This window comes from Musca autumnalis, unplaced genomic scaffold (genome assembly GCF_047663935.1).
Source record: "Musca autumnalis isolate F117 unplaced genomic scaffold, ASM4766393v1 scaffold_5, whole genome shotgun sequence".
In the NCBI taxonomy this organism is placed as follows: Eukaryota; Metazoa; Arthropoda; class Insecta; order Diptera; family Muscidae; genus Musca; species Musca autumnalis.
The window spans coordinates 28,076,259-28,091,340 of record NW_027412088.1 but is presented as its reverse complement, the minus strand read 5'-3'; the positions used below and the strand labels follow the sequence as shown (position 1 = coordinate 28,091,340).

Below are 15,082 nucleotides of genomic sequence, written 5' to 3'. Positions count from 1 at the left end.
TTTTTGTTGTGCGGAATTTCAACTATTTTTGGGAAAGTATTAGACGCCGGGCGGGTGACGTAGGGGATGGAAGATACCAAGCAACGGTCCTGACTGGTTTTAGCATGACAAAGCCCAGGATTTATCTTGGTCCCTCTTTCATCTCAAGTGGACACTGACCTCCCCGTGGTGTTACCTGGGGAACTGCCTTTAACACCCGTTAAAGGTAGTGAGCTAACATGTGCCGCGCGTTCATCCATAAGAACGTTAAAAAATTGGGTTTGGGCGTCGGGTTAGTAACCCTCCCCTATGAAAAAACGAAAGAAAAGAAAAACAAACCCCTCTAAAGTTGACGAACACCGCAAACGTTTTAAGGACCATGATCTGCGAATCTGCACCTGGAATGTTCGCACTCTTTATACAGAAGGTGCAGTCTTCGCATTGGCAGACGTACTTGAAAAGTACAAGGCCGATATTACTGCCATACAGGAAATACGATGGATTGGGAAAGGCGTCACAACAACACCTAAAGGTGACGCACTGTATTATAGCTGCCATGGCGTAAAGCATGAGTTTGGTTGCGGAGTCCGACTAACGGAGACTAAAACATCTGGTATCCAGCTTCACTCTAGTGAATGAAGGACTCGCTGCAATTCGAATAAAAGCAAAATTCTTCAACATCAGCTTTATTTGCGCTCATGCTCCCACTGAAGGACGAACTGACCAAAGATATATTTTACGAGCGCTTAGAAGAAACATATGACCGTTGTCCTGCCCATGACATTAAAATTATTCTAGGCGATTTTAATGCCAAAATTGGAAAGGAGAATATCTTTGCCCAACAGTCGAGAAATTCAGTTTCCACAGTGAAACATCTGACAATGGTAAGAGGTATGACTTTGCAGCTGTAAGAAACATGGTAGTTAGCAGTACCAGATTTAAGCATCTCGATATTCATAAGGGCACCTGGCTGTCGCCAGATCAAAGAACACGAAATCAAATTGATCACGTTGTGAAACATTGATTCGGACCACTACCTTGTTGCAGCAAAGGTACGCACCCGCTTAAACATAGCAAACAAAGTACGAACAGACACAACACGAAAGTTAGACATCGGTAAGCTGCAATCACAACAGATTGCCACAGCATATTCCACTCAACTAGCCCAATTGCTTAACGCGAGCACTCCTTGTCCCGATAACATATCAGCGCAATGGCAAAGCATTGCCCACTCCATGCAAACAGCCGCAAAATCCATACTTGGATACCAGAGACCTCCACCAAGGAATCCATGGTATGATCAGGAGTGTCGTGCCACCGAAGAGAAAAATGCGGCATATAGAGCTACTTTACAATCAGTAGCAACGCGTAGCGCACGAGAGAGATTTCGGGAGAAAAGGAGAGAAGACAAACGTCTTTTCCGCAAGAAAAAGAGAGAAATGGAAAAGCGAGAGTGTGAAAAAATCGAGATGTATAGGAGCCAGAATGAAGTCCGAAAATTCTACCAAAGAGTGAAGCATCAAACTGATGGCTTTGGTACAGGCACATCCTCCTGTAGAGACCAGCAAGGTAATTTGGTAACTGATACAGATAGTGTACTCAGGATATGGAAAGAACATTTTTCAAAACTGTTGGTATCCAATAGCAGCGAAGACGACGAAGATACCACAGTCCCAATCCCAGAAGATGGTATTGAATATAGACCGCCCAGCCAAGATGAGGTAAAAACAGCAATAAATCAGCTGAAGAATAATAAGGCAGCAGGGGCCGATGGCTTACCAGCCGAGCTGTTCAAAACCGGAGGCGACACGCTGATAAGGTGTATGCATCAGCTAGTTAGCACCATCTGGCAGGAAGAACGAGTACCCGACGATTGGAACCTGAGTATCGTGTGCCCCGTCCACAAGAAGGGAGATAAGACTGTATGCTCTAACTATAGGGGCATAAGTCTACTCCCTATTGCCTACAAGATCGTGTCAGGGGATATTGTGCGAACGACTAAAGCCTATGGTCAACGAGATAGTTGGGCCATACCAATGCGGCTTTAGAAGTGGCAAGTCCACCATTGACCAGCTATTTACCCTGCGGCAAATCCTGGAGAAGACCCAAGAGATGCAGATCGACACCTACCACCTTTTTGTCGATTATAAAGCAGCCTTCGACATCCCACTGAGTTCAAAGGTATTCCAAGCCATGTCTGAATTTGGTATCCCCGCAAAGCTCATCCGGCTTTGTAAAATGACTTTAACTGACACGAGGTCCTCAGTTAAAATAGGAAAGAACCTCTCCGAAGAGTTTGGTATCAAAAAAGGTTTCAGACAAGGAGATAGCCTTTCGTGTGATCTCTTCAACATCCTGCTGGAAAACGTTATACGAGAGGCAAACGTCAAAAGAAGTGGCACAATCTACACCAATAGTCACATGTTACTTGCTTATGCTGATGATATAGATATCATAGGCCGATCAGTAAAAGAAGTAACAGATGCCTTTATGAAGGTCGAAGGAGAATCTGCTAAAGTGGGTCTGGCGGTAAACGGTGAGAAGACCAAGTTGATGGTGTCGACGCGCAATGCGTCCATTGAGCTCGGACCGACTGTGGAAGTTGGTTCCTCTAATATTGAGGTAGTAAAAGACTTCGTCTACCTCGGCACCTCCGTAAACACAACAAACGACATCAGTTGTGAAATAAAAAGAAGAATATTATTGGCCAACAGATGCTACTTTGGTTTAAGTAAGCACTTTAAAAACAAAGCCACAACTCGTCAAACAAAAATAACACTCTACAAAACACTGATACTACCCGTGCTGATGTATGGCTCCGAAGCCTGGGTACTTGCGCAAGCAGACATGGCAGTGCTTGGTGTGTTTGAGAGAAAAATTCTTCGAAAGATCTACGGACCAATCTGCGTTGACGGTGAATATCGACGTTGCATGGACCACGAGCTGTATCTGCTATACAACGACATCAGTATAGATAAACGTATCGAGATGCTGCGATTGCGTTGGCTAGGCCATATCATAAGAATGAGCGATGATGAACCCCCAAAAAAGGCGTATAAATACGGACCACTTGGCGGTGCACGCAGAATTGGCAGGCCAAGGAATAGATGGCGCAAACAAGTGGATGATGAGATGAAAAGGTGCGGTATTCCAGAGTGCGAAGCAACAAATAGAGAGAAATGGAGATCTTTTCTTAGTTCGGTCTATGGAACAAATGTTCTGTAATGGGCCAGCTAAGTAAGTAAGTATTCGACGCCGGGCAGGTTACAAGTTTTCCAAGGAGATCATGAAGTAGACATATTGAATACCTACGCTTGGGCTAGTATAAAAAGGAGAGGCAAGTAGTAGAAATGCATTCTTATGATTAAAACAAAGTTACGGTTAATTCTAAAAAGTTGTTCGATATAGTCCTTATTCGGACATTATTACAGATTGAAGAGAGATTACGTTGAGCAAAGATTGGATCAATGTCAATAACATCTTTTGATTGCAATTGTGCCGACCAGACAATCTTGTTGGCATCAGGAATCGGAAATATTCCCACGAAAAAATGATATCGGGATAATCGGTACCACAAGGTAGTCCTTTGGTAAAAATTTCACAAGTTCCAAACATTCCTTAAGCTACACTTTATCGGATACTCAGTTCGTAAGTTATTGTACTTATCAGCCATTTTAGTTGGTGCCGGTAGGGTTTTTAAAGCTTTCACAGTGGAATAGTGGTCACGAAGGCACACACAGTCTAAAGACTGAGAGAATAATAAGAATGATATTGAACATTATTTCAAGTTCAAATATGGACCATATCGGTGCACTCTTTTTGGTACCTCCAACACAAAATTTCAAATCTTGTCGCGAAATTTCTCGGATTGCTTTAAAATTTTTGGAACATGTTGTCCTCGCTTGCTCCAAATACATATTACGGTACAATTTGTACGTGGAAAAGGGCATAATTCCCGACAGAATGACCCTTCCCGGAAACTTTCACGTACGGACAGATCGAACGTATTTAAGGTGTCTTCAGAATTTTGTGGCCCTTTTTGGACATTTGAACTTGCCGACAAAGATGTGGAATAGGAATTAACTACAGTAAGACACAAATGTTGAACATTTGTAGGGCAGGCACCCTTAGGGAGGACCGATATGGACCATTTTAGAAGTTTAACTAATTTTGATAAAATATTAGGAGATCCAAAGTTTGGACCAAATTCGTTGCTCCATTCAAGTGATATCGTCCTAGCATTTTAGTGACCGGTATTGACCATGAAACAAAGTTTGGATATAATTGACGAAGACCAAATTCTGGACTAAATCGGTTGAACAGTTCGAGAGTTATCTTGCTCTCCGACCGCCACATATGGTGACATAGGGGTTTTTTACACCTTTCGGGTTGTTTTCCTAAGAAATATGGACTTGCCCCTGAAAAAACTTTTACCGTCGTAATGGAGGTAACGAATGCAAATCGCTTCAACAAAAATCAAAGTGATTCGAGAGCAGGTCTTAAAGTGAACTTATCCGAAATTTTGTGTGAGAGGTACCAAAAGGAGTAGAAAAATATAGTCCATATTCGAACCTGATCTATATCTGGTAAATATATCAGGATGTGCAAAGTATAGATTACATCGGTCACTCCCTTCAGGAGTTATCGTGCGCAAAATTTTTCCGAACATTTTTCAACTTTTGTGGGGGAGGTACTTAAAGGAGTGAACCGATATAGCCCATCTTCGAATTTAAACTATGTTTTGATAAAATATTACGAAGGCCAAATTTTGGACCGAATCGACAGATCCGTTCGAGAGTTATTATGCGCCCCAACCACTACACAAGGTGTCATAGGGGCTTTTTGCACCTTTCCGGCCATTTTCTCAGGAAGTATGGACTTGCCCCTGATGAAACTTGTACCGTCGTATGGGGGGAAGTGAATACAAGTTGTTGCAACAAAAATCAAAGCGATTCGAGAGCAGGTCCTGAACCGAACTTATCCGAAATTTTGTGTGGGAGGTACCCGAAGGAGTGAACCGATTGAGTCCATATTGGAACCTCATCTAAGTCTGGTATAAATTTCACGATGTGCAAAGCATGGACCAAATCGGTTACTGCCTTCAAGAGTTATCATGCCCACAAATTTTCCGAACATTTTGGAACTTTTGTGGGGGAGGTACCGGAAGGAGTGGACCGATATAGCTCATCTTCGAACTTAAACTAAGTTTGGACAAAATATTACGAAAGCCAAAATTTGAACCTAATCGGTTCATCCGTTCGAGAGTTATCGTGCGCACCAGACAGACAGACGGACGGACATTGCTAAATCAACTCCAAATTGTCTGAAACACATTTCTTCCAAACATACTTGGGGTCTAAAACCATTATTTCGATGAGGCACATTTTGCCCGTATGAAAGTGTATATACCCTTTCTAGCCTAAAGGCTGAGGGTATAAAAACGTACGAGTATCCGACTGATCGAAACTTTGCTCATAGGAAAATTTCTTCCAAATGTACCTCAAGTTCCAAGAAGGTCTGTATCGGAGAACATCTTTGGATACCACCCACCAAAAGGTCAAAATGTTCGCTTATGTGCAGTTTAAGGGCTCTTCGAGAATAGTTTAGAAATTTGTACCGGAGGTACGCCTTGTGATCCTGTTTACAGCATGGCAAGTCCATGCTTTCTAACATAATGGTCCAAATGCTCTAAAAAATCCTACAGTGGCCAACTAATTTGACTGGTGGGCACGACAAATATGGAATTCAGTTACTGATACCGCACAGTGTTGCCGCTTCCATACAAAAGTGGACAAAAAAGAAGGCGTCGACCTAGGTTGATGAAATTTTGCACAAGTACTTATGAGAGCACAGGAATGAAAAATATCAACTTTGGTCCATATCGGTTCAGATTTGGATATAGCCCCCACATATATCTTTTCCTGATTTTGCTACAACTCGTTCAATTTTGATCGAATAGCCTTCAAATTTTATATGTGTTATTTTCTTGGGCCCCGGAATAGCTGCACCGATTTTCACAAAAATCGGTTAAGATTTGGTTATAGACCCTATATATATCTTCCCCGATTTTGCTATAACTCGGTCAATTTTAACCGAATAGCCTTCAAATTTTATATGTGATATTTTCCTTGGGCCCCTGAGTAGTTCCACATAAGAATAGTTTCAGATTTGGGTATAACTTCCATATATCTTTCTTCGATTTTGCTATAAATCGCTCAATTTTTTATGAATAACCTTCAAATTTAACATGGGATGTTTCCTCAGGCCTCTGTTCAGTTTTACCGATTTTGATTTGATTTCGTAAAAATCGGTACCGATTTGTCTATATCCTCCATATATATCTTTCACCGATTTTGCTATAAATCGATAAATTTTTGAAAAATAGCCTTCAAATTTAAGGTCTTTCCAAAATATTAATTTCCTCATTCTTCTCAAAATCAGTGCGACTACCACATTTCGCAACACTTCCAATAAGACTAACTGTCAATAAAATCAGCTGTGTGACCACATCAAAGAACCACTATGAAACTTTATATCTGATGACTAACATGTGTTGCTACATATACGACGCCCTTTACAACACACTACCATTGAAGTAGTAGTTCAATGAACACTGGCGAAGCCATGGGCTGCAACATTCATTACAGTGTCACATAGTACAGTCACACTCCAATTATTGTGACACCAAACATACCAACTTAAGATCAAGATTGAATTACATTACAGCTAGATTAAGGGGAAGACGAAGCAAGAAGGTAAAACACCCAAAGAGATGTGTGCAAAACAGTGGAACGCAAATACAACGTACTGTTCGTAAGCTAAAAGATGTCATTTATTCATAATATTGTCTTAGCTGCCAAAAGAAAGAAATCTAATCTTATTTGTTAAAAAAATCAATTTGGTCTTAAACGATTGCCAGATAAATAAAAACAATGAACGAGATTTAACTTTCAAGCCTAAACTCCATTTTCATTATAATCGTACCCCACTGTGCATTGCAACATTTACTTAGTCATGGGGAAATTAAGACAAAAGCTCAATACAAATACAAATTGTTTACAAATGTGAAACATTGAGAGCGAGTAGCTTAGGAAGATTTTACGACAAATTCTCGCTAAAGTTGGCAGCAAATGTGCCATTATCGCAACCACCAACTAGAATTGGCCTTTGGTGTGGCTTTTCTTGCAGCAAGCAAACAATGGCTGCAACAGTGTGTGTGTATGTTACAAATGTTTATTTTTGCTATGAATGGAACTTAGTCATACCATTTAGGGTTCAGTATCAAGGGAAGGGAGTCAAAAGAAATGTTTTAACAAGAAAGGACGAAATATTTACAGTCGAAGGGCGGTGAGATGTTCACACTTTCAAGCTTTTGTTTAAATATAGAAAAAAACCCACCTCAGAGACCTGACGGAATTTTTTCTGTCGAAAAACCCCACCTCAGGGACCTGAGGAAATTTTTTCTGTCGAAAAACCCCACCTCAGGGACCTGAGGGAATTTTTTCTATAGAAAAACCCCACCTCAGGGACCTGAGGGAATTTTTTCTATAGAAAAAACCCCACCTCAGGGATCTGAGGGAATTTTTTCTATAGAAAAACCCCACCTCAGGGACCTGAGGGAATTTTTTCTATACGAAAAAACCCTCCTCAGGGAGCTGAGGGAATTTTTTCTATACGAAAAAACCCACCTCAGGGCCCTTAGGGAATTTTTTCTATACGAAAAAACCCCAACTCAGGGACCTGAGGGAATTTTTTCTATACGAAAAAACCCCAACTCAGGGACCTGAGGGAATTTTTCTATACGAAAAAACCCCAACTCAGGGACCGGAGGGAATTTTTTCTATACGAAAAAACCCCAACTCAGGGACCTGAGGGAATTTTTTCTATACGAAAAAACCCCAACTCAGGGACCTGAGGGAATTTTTTCTATACGAAAAGACCCCAAATCAGGGACCTGAGGGAATTTTTTCTATACGAAAAGACCCCAAATCAGGGACCTGAGGGAATTTTTTCTATACGAAAAAACCCCAAATCAGGGACCTGAGGGAATTTTTTCTATACGAAAAAACGCCAACTCAGGGAACTGAGGGAATTTTTTCTATACGAAAAAACCCACCTCAGGGACCTGAGGGAATTTTTTCTATACGAAAAAACCCACCTCAGGGACCTGAGGGAATTTTTTCTATACGAAAACACCCACCTCAGGGACCTGAGGGAATTTTTTCTATACGAAAAAACCCACCTCAGGGACCTGAGGGAATTTTTTCTATACGAAAAAACCCACCTCAGGGACCTGAGGGAATTTTTTCTATACGAAAAAACCCACCTCAGGGACCTGAGGGAATTTTTTCTATACGAAAAAACCCACCTCAGGGACCTGAGGGAATTTTTTCTATACGAAAAAACCCACCTCAGGGACCTGAGGGAATTTTTTCTATACGAAAAAACCCACCTCAGGGACCTGAGGGAATTTTTTCTATACGAAAAAACCCACCTCAGGGACCTGAGGGAATTTTTTCTATACGAAAAAACCCACCTCAGGGACCTGAGGGAATTTTTTCTATACGAAAAAACCCACCTCAGGGACCTGAGGGAATTTTTTCTATACGAAAAAACCCACCTCAGGGACCTGAGGGAATTTTTTCTATACGAAAAAACCCACCTCAGGGACCTGAGGGAATTTTTTCTATACGAAAAAACCCACCTCAGGGACCTGAGGGAATTTTTTCTATACGAAAAAACCCACCTCAGGGACCTGAGGGAATTTTTTCTATACGAAAAAACCCACCTCAGGGACCTGAGGGAATTTTTTCTATACGAAAAAACCCACCTTAGGGACCTGAGGGAATTTTTTCTATACGAAAAAACCCACCTCAGGGACCTGAGGGAATTTTTTCTATACGAAAAAACCCACCTCAGGGACCTGAGGGAATTTTTTCTATACGAAAAAACCCACCTCAGGGACCTGAGGGAATTTTTTCTATACGAAAAAACCCACCTCAGGGACCTGAGGGAATTTTTTCTATACGAAAAAACCCACCTCAGGGACCTGAGGGAATTTTTTCTATACGAAAAAACCCACCTCAGGGACCTGAGGGAATTTTTTCTATACGAAAAAACCCACCTCAGGGACCTGAGGGAATTTTTTCTATACGAAAAAACCCACCTCAGGGACCTGAGGGAATTTTTTCTATACGAAAAAACCCACCTCAGGGACCTGAGGGAATTTTTTCTATACGAAAAAACCCACCTCAGGGACCTGAGGGAATTTTTTCTATACGAAAAAACCCACCTCAGGGACCTGAGGGAATTTTTTCTATACGAAAAAACCCACCTCAGGGACCTGAGGGAATTTTTTCTATACGAAAAAACCCACCTCAGGGACCTGAGGGAATTTTTTCTATACGAAAAAACCCACCTCAGGGACCTGAGGGAATTTTTTCTATACGAAAAAACCCACCTCAGGGACCTGAGGGAATTTTTTCTATACGAAAAAACCCACCTCAGGGACCTGAGGGAATTTTTTCTATACGAAAAAACCCACCTCAGGGACCTGAGGGAATTTTTTCTATACGAAAAAACCCACCTCAGGGACCTGAGGGAATTTTTTCTATACGAAAAAACCCACCTCAGGGACCTGAGGGAATTTTTTCTATACGAAAAAACCCACCTCAGGGACCTGAGGGAATTTTTTCTATACGAAAAAACCCACCTCAGGGACCTGAGGGAATTTTTTCTATACGAAAAAACCCACCTCAGGGACCTGAGGGAATTTTTTCTATACGAAAAAACCCACCTCAGGGACCTGAGGGAATTTTTTCTATACGAAAAAACCCACCTCAGGGACCTGAGGGAATTTTTTCTATACGAAAAAACCCACCTCAGGGACCTGAGGGAATTTTTTCTATACGAAAAAACCCACCTCAGGGACCTGAGGGAATTTTTTCTATACGAAAAAACCCACCTCAGGGACCTGAGGGAATTTTTTCTATACGAAAAAACCCACCTCAGGGACCTGAGGGAATTTTTTCTATACGAAAAAACCCACCTCAGGGACCTGAGGGAATTTTTTCTATACGAAAAAACCCACCTCAGGGACCTGAGGGAATTTTTTCTATACGAAAAAACCCACCTCAGGGACGTGAGGGAATTTTTTCTATACGAAAAAACCCACCTCAGGGACCTGAGGGAATTTTTTCTATACGAAAAAACCCACCTCAGGGACGTGAGGGAATTTTTTCTATACGAAAAAACCCACCTCAGGGACCTGAGGGAATTTTTTCTATACGAAAAAACCCACCTCAGGGACCTGAGGGAATTTTTTCTATACGAAAAAACCCACCTCAGGGACCTGAGGGAATTTTTTCTATACGAAAAAACCCACCTCAGGGACCTGAGGGAATTTTTTCTATACGAAAAAACCCACCTCAGGGACCTGAGGGAATTTTTTCTATAGAAAAAACCAACCTCAGGGACCTGAGGGAATTTTTTCTATACGAAAAAACCCACCTCAGGGACCTGAGGAAATTTTTTCTATACGAAAAAACCCACCTCAGGGACCTGAGGGAATTTTTTCTATACGAAAAAACCCACCTCAGGGACCTGAGGGAATTTTTTCTATACGAAAAAACCCACCTCAGGGACCTGAGGGAATTTTTTCTATACGAAAAAACCCACCTCAGGGACCTGAGGGAATTTTTTCTATACGAAAAAAACCCACCTCAGGGACCTGAGGGAATTTTTTCTATACGAAAAAACCCACCTCAGGGACCTGAGGGAATTTTTTCTATACGAAAAAACCCACCTAAGGGACCTGAGGGAATTTTTTCTATACGAAAAAACCCACCTAAGGGACCTGAGGGAATTTTTTCTATACGAAAAAACCCACCTAAGGGACCTGAGGGAATTTTTTCTATACGAAAAAACCCACATCAGGGACCTGAGGGTATTTTTGTTATAGAAAAAACCCACCTTAGGGACCTCAGGGAATTTTTTCTATAGAAAAAACCCACCTCAGGGACCCGAGGGAATTTTTTTCTATAGAAAAAAGTGTCCTAAGTGACCTTAGGAAATTTTTTCTATAGAAAAAACCCACCTCAGCGACCTGAGGGAATTTTTTCTTTAGAAAAAAAACCCACCTCAGGTTGGTGGTGTAAAAATATGTTTCTTCTTATATTTGTAATTACCTCATATGTTTCTGAATATAGTATTGAGCCATCATGTTTACTTTTAAAATCACAAAAAAAAAAAACGAAACAAATTTAGCAAATCACTACCACGCCGTATTTGATTCTAAAGCGTTAACAAAGAAGGTCAAAAACAAACTAAAGACTATTGGTGACAATTCTGCACCCATTGCTTGCCCATTTGGCTCTTGCCTCCAAACCAAACACTATAACGGTTAAACTAAAATTTTATTTGCAATTGTATTCACATTGGTGTGGTGACCTTTTCGGTGTAAAAAAACACCACCTGTCAGGCAAGCCAGTCATCAATAAATTTGTGAAGAATGCCCCCCAACATAAAATAATTGTCAACATCAACTAGCGGTGACCCTCGTACTGTACGTGGCTAAAATTTGGATTAAGCGCTTAACGGAATACTAATCAGAGATACTTGTAAACTTTTTGGCGAGACGTGATTTTTTACAAATGAAATGAAATGCACTGCTGCTTCTTTTTTACGCTTTTTAACCATGAACTTGAAATGAATGTTGGCGTGTGAGTGTTTTAGAGCAAACTATAAAACAATTGCTAATTTAAAAATATGTTTACTTTGCAGAAAAAGTGGCCACAAAAATTTAATTGGCTTGGTTAGCAAAGAAACACACACACTCGAGAACTACCCATCCAATAGCTATAGTTCCGATTTGCAAGGAATGCTAACGTCATTGCCATCGCCGAATTGTGGAAGCATCATCCAATAAAAAAATATGCAAACAACCGCCAACAATTTCCTCTCTCTCTCAAAAACCCACAGAAGACAATGAAACTATCGCTTAACCATTGAGGTTGCATGGAATTCCAGCCACATAACTTTAAATGCCTAGCATGGCATTGAAGATTGCATGCGACAAACGAACGGCATTGGACAGTGGTTAACATATTTTTTTGTTTCTACAGAAAAAATCCCCAGTACCCAGAGGATGGTTTTTTTGTATAGAAAAAAATTTAATCAGTACCCTGAGGATGGTTTTTTCGTATAGAAAAATAATCCTCTGTAACCGGAGGATGGTTCTTTCTGCAGAAAAAAAATTCCTTTTTTCTATAGAAAAAACCATCCTCAGGGACCTGAGGAAATTTTTTCTATAGAAAAAACCATCCTCAGGGACCTGAGGAAATTTTTTCTATAGAAAAAACCATCCTCAGGGACCTGAGGAAATTTTTTCTATAGCAAAAACCATCCTCAGGGACCTGAGGAAATTTTTTCTATAGAAAAAACCATCCTCAGGGACCTGAGGAAATTTTTTCTATAGAAAAAACCATCCTCAGGGACCTGAGGAAATTTTTTCTATAGAAAAAACCATCCTCAGGGACCTGAGGAAATTTTTTCTATAGAAAAAACCATCCTCAGGGACCTGAGGAAATTTTTTCTATAGAAAAAACCATCCTCAGGGACCTGAGGAAATTTTTTCTATAGAAAAAACCATCCTCAGGGACCTGAGGAAATTTTTTCTATAGAAAAAACCATCCTCAGGGACCTGAGGAAATTTTTTCTATAGAAAAAACCATCCTCAGGGACCTGAGGAAATTTTTTCTATAGAAAAAACCATCCTCAGGGACCTGAGGAAATTTTTTCTATAGAAAAAACCATCCTCAGGGACCTGAGGAAATTTTTTCTATAGAAAAAACCATCCTCAGGGACTTGAGGAAATTTTTCACAAAGAGAAAAAACCATCCTCAGGGACCTAAGGAAATTTTTTCTATAGAAAAAACCGACCTCAGGGACCTGAGGGAATTTTTTCTATAGAAAAAACCGACCTCAGGGACCTGAGGGAATTTTTTTCTCCTCAGCAAAAACTGAGGATGGTTTTTTCGTATAGAAAAAATCTCCTCAGCAAAAACTGAGGATGGTTTTTTCGTATAGAAAAAATCTCCTCAGCAAAAACTGAGGATGGTTTTTTCGTATAGAAAAAATCTCCTCAGCAAAAACTGAGGATGGTTTTTTCGTATAGAAAAAATCTCCTCAGCAAAAACTGAGGATGGTTTTTTCGTATAGAAAAAATCTCCTCAGCAAAAACTGAGGATGGTTTTTTCGTATAGAAAAAATCTCCTCAGCAAAAACTGAGGATGGTTTTTTCGTATAGAAAAAATCTCCTCAGCAAAAACTGAGGATGGTTTTTTCGTATAGAAAAAATCTCCTCAGCAAAAACTGAGGATGGTTTTTTCGTATAGAAAAAATCTCCTCAGCAAAAACTGAGGATGGTTTTTTCGTATAGAAAAAATCTCCTCAGCAAAAACTGAGGATGGTTTTTTCGTATAGAAAAAATCTCCTCAGCAAAAACTGAGGATGGTTTTTTCGTATAGAAAAAATCTCCTCAGCAAAAACTGAGGATGGTTTTTTCGTATAGAAAAAATCTCCTCAGCAAAAACTGAGGATGGTTTTTTCGTATAGAAAAAATCTCCTCAGCAAAAACTGAGGATGGTTTTTTCGTATAGAAAAAATCTCCTCAGCAAAAACTGAGGATGGTTTTTTCGTATAGAAAAAATCTCCTCAGCAAAAACTGAGGATGGTTTTTTCGTATAGAAAAAATCTCCTCAGCAAAAACTGAGGATGGTTTTTTCGTATAGAAAAAATCTCCTCAGCAAAAACTGAGGATGGTTTTTTCGTATAGAAAAAATCTCCTCAGTAAAACTGAGGATGGTTTTTTCGTATAGAAACAATTTCCTCAGTAAAACTGAGGATGGTTTTTTCGTATAGAAAAAATTTCCTCAGTAAAACTGAGGATGGTTTTTTCGTATAGAAAAAATTTCCTCAGTAAAACTGAGGATGTTTTTATCGTATAGAAAAAATTTCCTCAGTAAAACTGAGGATGGTTTTTTCGTATAGCAAAAAAAATTTCTTCAGTAAAACTGAGGATGTTTTTTTCATGTAGAAAAAATTTCCTCAGGTTCCTGAGGATGGTTTTTTCGTATAGAAAAAATTTCCAGAGGATGGTTTTTTCTATAGAAAAAACTTCCTCTATAGAAAAAACTTCCTCATGTCCCTGAGGATGGTTTTTTCTATAGAAAAAATTTCTTCAGGTCCCTGAGGATGGTTGTTTCTATAGAAAAAATTTCCTCAGGTCCCTGAGGATGGTTTTTTCTATAGAAAAAATTTCCTCAGGTCCCTGAGGATGGTTTTTTCTATAGAAAAAATTTCCTCAGGTCCCTGAGGATGGTTTTTTCTATAGAAAAAATTTCCTCAGGTCCCTGAGGATGGTTTTTTCTATAGAAAAAATTTCCTCAGGTCCCTGAGGATGGTTTTTTCGTATAGCAAAAAATTTCCTCAGTAAAACTGAGGATGGTTTTTTCGTATAGCAAAAAATTTCCTCAGTAAAACTGAGGATGGTTTTTTCGTATAGCAAAAAATTTCCTCAGTAAAACTGAGGATGGTTTTTTCGTATAGAAAAAAAATTCCTCAGTAAAACTGAGGATGGTTTTTTCGTATAGAAAAAAAAATTCCTCAGTAAAACTGAGGATGGTTTTTTCGTATAGAAAAAAAATTCCTCAGTAAAACTGAGGATGGTTTTTTCGTATAGAAAAAAAAATTCCTCAGTAAAACTGAGTATGGTTTTTTCGTATAGAAAAAAAATTCCTCAGTAAAACTGAGGATGGTTTTTTCGTATAGAAAAAAATTTCCTCAGTAAAACTAAGGATGGTTTTTCGTATAGAAAAAAAAAAATCCTCAGTAAAACTGAGGATGGTTTTTTCGTATAGAAAAAAAAATTCCTCAGTAAAACTGAGGATGGTTTTTTCGTATAGAAAAAAAAATTCCTCAGTAAAACTGAGGATGGTTTTTTCGTATAGAAAAAAAAAATTCCTCAGTAAAACTGAGGATGGTTTTTTCGTATAGAAATAAATCCTCAGTAAAACTGAGGATGGTTTTTTCGTATAGAAAAAAA

General features: G+C 39.6%; 1 protein-coding gene across 1 annotated transcript in view; it reads right to left on the bottom strand.

Annotated features, from left to right (window-relative positions):
• LOC141405935 (uncharacterized) overlaps positions 1-15,082 on the bottom strand; it is a 266,779-nt gene that overhangs the window by 111,212 nt on the left and 140,485 nt on the right. The gene's annotated exons all lie outside the window — the stretch shown is intronic.